We start from the raw sequence: 6,018 nt of genomic DNA on the forward strand, positions 1-6,018 counted from the left end.
TGATTCTGTACTTGGCATTACCGTCCTTATCATGTAAGGTTACAAAACTGAAGAGCCAGAAAAACACCAAAAAGCCTCTGCCTGGATTCCAAGGACAAAGATTAGCTGTAAGTCACTCTTTACTTTAGGAAGGTTTAAGTTTTATAACTAGTTAAAAAAAACTGTTTAAAATTAAATATTAGCTAACCACGTATGAATTCTAAAATGCTATTCCAGTAGGAAATGTCCCTTGGACTATGTCACATCATTCATGTAAAGAAAACAACATTAAACCAGGAACTTAAATTTAAATTTGTTGATACCTGTGGATGGTTATTTTCACTTCCTTTAGGTTCTTCTTCCTCTTTCACTGATTTTGATAAAATTTTGTGTCCTGTAAATTTCATATATTAAGTTAAATGACTTGCTTAGAATGATGTGATAAAATCTCTCAGCTTTATAAAAATGTATACAAACCTAAATTTATTTTTATCTTATAAATTGAGAGTTTAGATGAAGTTAAGTCTTTAGCAAACTATATACCTCTTTAAAAATTACTCCTAATCATCTAATACTTGAAAAACCACTCAGAAGGGGCTACTAGATGTCACCAGGTAGAAGGCATACGAAGATCACAGATTCACTCACAAATTCTTCCATCCAACATAAATGACAAAGCCATCATAAACAAAGAAAATTTTATCAATCCAGAAAAACATATCAAGTAGCCCTATGTACTCCTGTCTACCTCCTATTAGAACCTTCAACGCGTTGCACATGTTAATCATCAAGTTGTTGTTACTTTTTATACCTTCATCAGTGTATGCCTGGTGATATATATGTGAAATGCTTTCTGCTCATATGCTGACAATCTTCTTTCCTTTTTTTTTTTTTTTTACACAGATTGCTACGTGAGGACTCCATTCATTATGGCTCTTTCCCTGGATAAACAGGCATATCCTCCCTCAGTAAGGCCTCAATACTCTAAGGATTTCTCCTTTGCAACTTCCCCACCTCAACTGTAAGTTATTTATTTCCATTTCTATTCCCCAGATCTCAAGGCTGTAGGACACAATATTTCATAGCATCATTGGCAAACAGTTTTTATCTATTTTCCTTGATAATTATGGAATGGGGTTAAAGGAAAATGAATAAGATGCATCAAGGTTGGCATTTCCAGAGCTCACATGTTAGCTGAGAAGGAAAGGGTGAGATGAGCAAGCTGAAAAGTTGGAGAGGCCAAGAAAAAATGAGAGCAGGACGGGATGGAGCACCCTGCGGCCTACAGATTAGGTGTACACTGTATCCTCTAGCTTTCCCATCTTAACATTTCTTCCTCCACTCATTCAAAAGCCTTGTAAGATACATCTAAGTAATTATGCATATTCACTCTAAATATGACATATTTATAAAAAAGGAAACAAATTGATTCACCTCATCATTATAACATATTAACTAATTTTTACATTTAAAAATCAGTGTCATATTCATTGAAAATATTAAGAAAAGTCATGGAATGGGCTCTATAAATTTATGGTTTTTGACTTTATTTTCTGTGGGGATATTACATTAATCTCTTTCTGATTTTAGAAAACACCTATTTTAATAAAGAATATTTTTTAAAATGACCAGTGTTTTTATATTCAAGTTTATCTATTTTTATGAATTAATATACATATAGCACATATCTCTGATGCCTAACACTTACAGGAGGAGAAATGCATTGCTGCTATAGCCCCACAGATTCACCATTCCCTACAATTTTTTTTTCTCCCAAAATGTTCCTTGAATATCCAGACTGAAGAATTCAAACAGAAATATTTTCAAATACCGGATCCTATCCTTCCAAATTCCACGTTATAATTCTAGCACAATCTCTTGCTTCCAGTGATCTCTGTGGCAGAAGTAATCTTAATCTTCTGTGTAAATGCAACTTTCTTGAATTGATACAAGAGCATTCTCTCAGGTTTCTTCATCATTAACTGCAAAATTACAGGGATAACTTATTCCTCCCTCTTTCCCTGCTCATGAACCTTTTTTTCAGATCTCTCGTCACCATTCTTTTCAGGGATCATTTATGCCACTTCTTTCCTCTTCAATTACTAGTAATAGTTCATATCTATAATTTGGAATTGTTCACCTTTTTCTTTATCCCATCTGGCTAGGAACATGTTCAGAAATACATGTAAAAGCAAAATAATGCCCTCCTTTGATCCTTCTGTTGGAGATGTTCTCCAACAGCTCTTCCTATATATTTCTCTACAGGGATGTCTATAGTCTTGTTACTTAGTGTGGTCCAAGAACCCGCAGCACTGGAGTCACCTGAGAACATATTAGAAACACAGAGTCCCGGGGGAGCGGTAGCTCGACCCTGTAATCCCAGCACTCTGGGAGGCCAAGGCAGGTGGATGCTTGTGCTCTGGAGTTTAGGACTAGCCTGAGCAAGAATAAAATCCCATCTGTAAAAATTGTCTTTTACAGGAAAATACAGTTCTTACCTTCTACTTGTGCATTTACTCTGTTTTTTTCTTCTTGATTGGCATCCTGAGATGAATGACTAAGATCCTTCTCTGAAAGAGTCTCTGAAATACTCTGTTAAAGTTAATATCAATATGAGTTAAGTTAAAAATAGTAAGTTACATCAATATTTGCTAATCACTTTCTTCAAAAACAACTGAATTTCTTTTGGTAAAAGCAATTACATATAAAACTAAGAGAAACATGTATTGAAAGCCAAAACACTTCAATACAGAACTTCATATATGCTGTCTAGCTCAAGCTCATCTTTTATGTGCATATCGGTGTGTAGACACAGCATGAAAGGCCAAAATGAATCATATTCACAAAAATATGAACTCGTGCATGTTTTAACATGGAACAAGCTTGAAAATAACCGATTACTTTGTACTCACCACAAGGAATAAGAGAACATTTTTTTAAAACAAAATACACTTGCTCTAATATTTACCCATTAAACACATAAAATATTTCTTAATGGAATTTTAGCATGAAAATTTGACACACAGCATTCTAATAAACTTTGTACATGTCATATTGGGCATAAACTGAACATTCATTTTTATTTCATATTAACATAAGTGAACCTAAACAGAACATTTCTGAAGCTGCTTTATTTAGGTAAACAAAAGGTTAGAAAAATCTAAAATATGTTTTGTAGAGTTTTTACTTATGGTTGAATAAAAGGATACCACAGTTAAAAATAACTGTTTTGTTATGTTTAAATAAAATCAAACAAACACTAGATATAGTATGTAACTTTTTACTAACAAAAAGCAAATTAGGAACTATAGAAAACCTCGATATAAAAGAATACAAACATTTATTTTTGAAGCATCTAAGGTATCCCAGACATGTATTTGCACATTTTCATTTCTATGCATTATAATGATAAAAATAAAATTGACTGATGATGATGATGATGATGATGACTACCCTACTTTCTGCTTCCTGGTGTTCCCAGGATGTTTAGAGTAAAAAATGATACATATGTGATCCATTGCTTTCTTTCCTATCTTCCTCCCACAATTTCACATGGCTGGCTCCTTCTCATCCTTTAGCTGATAGCTCGAAAATCACACTCAGAAAGATCTTTCCTGACTGTAGATTTCCACCCAGTCCTTTCCGCATTAACTGCAATCTTCCTCTATATTGTCTAACCTGATATTCTCTGTTTTCTCTATATGAAGCCCCCATAGTAAGTCAGAATTTTTGGCTGTTTGGCTTTCTGTTGATACTACAATATCTATATGAAGCCCACATAGTAAGTCAGAATTTTTGGCTGTTTGGCTTTCTATTGATACTACAATACCATAAGTCATCCTATTGTACATTCAATGTCTAACTACTTAGCACATAATTGGTACGCATAGTACCAGATACTACTTCGGAGGCTGAGGCAAGGGGATCACTTAAGCCCAAGAGTTTGAGGTTGCTGTGAGCTATGACACCACAGCACTCCACCCAGGGCACAGAATAAGATTCTATCTCAAAAAAAAAAAATATATATATATATATTTATATATATATAATATATATTATATATTATATATATATATTTATATATATATAATATATATTATATATATAAATATATATATATAAATATATATATTTATATATAAATATATTTATATAAATATATATATTTATATATAAATATATTTATATATTTATATATATTATATTTTATATATATTATATATTTTTTTCAAGGTCAAATATGTACAAATCTCATTGGGAAGGTCGTAAGCACAAAATCACTATTCTTACAGGGTATCTCCCACAATAGTCTCCCAAAACTTATTATACCCCAAATTAGAAAGGCTCATGCCAGTTCTAACTTGTTTAACTTTCCATTTTTTCCTTGACACTACTGTCTTAAGGTTTTTTTTTTCCTAAAGAACTACTTCCCATATTTACTACATCATTAAATAAAACTGTGAACATTTCTTACATTTGCATGCATACTTTTCAGACTATAAAAATGTTTCCAGATTTCATACTATATTTGTTCATTACACATACCTAAGAGGTTGATATTAGTGCCATGTCTATGAATTAGGTCACAGACATTCAAAATTAATTAAATAATTTTCCTCAGTTTCCACAGATTGTGAAAGATCCAGAATAACATGTCTTTTGACATCCATTTGAATCTGGTGCTGCTGCCCAACCACTGCTTCTAAGAGGTCAGCCTTTCCCATGTCTTCCTACCTGAGCTCTGCTTCTGAATAAATTGTCAGTATTTCATACCTACAGTATATCAGAAGCATGGCTGCCACAAAAGTATTCTATGTGTTCTATTTTAGAAAATGATTTTTGCTTATATCTCCACTAAATCAAATTGTTACTATTACAGCCCAACATGTTCACTTACTCCCCATGATTTTTTTTTTTTTCTCTTAAAATGTTCCTTGATGATCTAGACTGGTCAATTCAAACATAGTAACAGTTTTGAGTGCCAAATTTTGTCATTACATGTTCCAAGTTATAAAAATCAAGTCTCCAAACTGCTTTTCCCTGAATTTCATTAGGCCTTTTATTACACATCCATATTTACCACAGACTCATGCATTTGGCTATAGGTGAATCTGGAATAATTCTTTAATTTTTAAATAAACTTAACTTCAAAGCCAAATGGAATTCTTATAACTTCTAAGCCTTATCATTTTGTATTATATTACACTGTCTTTTTAAACGAATCTTGCAAATTAGCAGAATTTTACTATTCAGCAGCTCATTCTTTCCACATAATTACTTTATTAATTATGGCCTGATAATGTAAGAAAATAATTCCTTGTGGGCACATACACAGCTGAGAAAAGGTAATTAAAAGCATCCCTTTAATGTTTTAAAGTTGTCAATGCTTACATTTTAAAGTAATGATAAGAAAAGACAGTACCTCCAAATACAAACTTGGTTCTTTTGGTTTGTCGTGTCCTGATAACAGTACAGAGATTTTATCTATAAAATGTCATTTAAAGATAAATTAATGATAAAAATATTACTGCATTTTCAAAACATATACAAAAGTATCTCCATTTGTGACTATTTCAGTAAAAAAAACTCATAGCAAAAAGAATTTCAGAAGGTTAAAGCAGTTTCAGGAAAAAGTTTATAGTATAAAAAAGGTGGCAAAAGAAACATACTTAAAAGTAATGAACAGTATATTTAAAAGAAATGGACATTACCTACTTGTGACCTTACCTATGGTGCATATTGCAAGGGTACATGTCAAATCTATGAAGTGTACAGTATCAATGTCTTAACACAACAATTAAGTAAGTGAGGTGAAGGCTATGTGACCCAGCTTGATTTAAGCATTCCTAATTGTATATAAAATCAGCACATCATACCCCATAAATACATTACTGTACAGTTATGATTTAATAAAAACAATAAAATAAATAAAAGGAATGGAAATTAAACCAACACCCATTATTGGTTTTTATTTCATAATAGCATGTAATTAAAATTTTTAGATGTTTCCCCTAATTATAAGATTACCACCTCTTATAA

General features: G+C 32.0%; 1 long non-coding RNA gene across 1 annotated transcript; it reads right to left on the minus strand.

The window, feature by feature from the left end:
- Positions 1-311: 311 nt before the first annotated feature.
- On the minus strand, positions 312-5,467 carry LOC128570958 (uncharacterized). The gene is made up of 3 exons (XR_008375674.1): positions 5,402-5,467; positions 2,478-2,571; positions 312-373 (listed from the first exon to the last, which is right to left on the minus strand). It is a non-coding gene; the product is annotated as an uncharacterized LOC128570958 (long non-coding RNA).
- Positions 5,468-6,018: the final 551 nt, after the last annotated feature.

This window comes from Nycticebus coucang, chromosome 18, assembly GCF_027406575.1.
Source record: "Nycticebus coucang isolate mNycCou1 chromosome 18, mNycCou1.pri, whole genome shotgun sequence".
Taxonomy (NCBI): domain Eukaryota; kingdom Metazoa; phylum Chordata; class Mammalia; order Primates; family Lorisidae; genus Nycticebus; species Nycticebus coucang.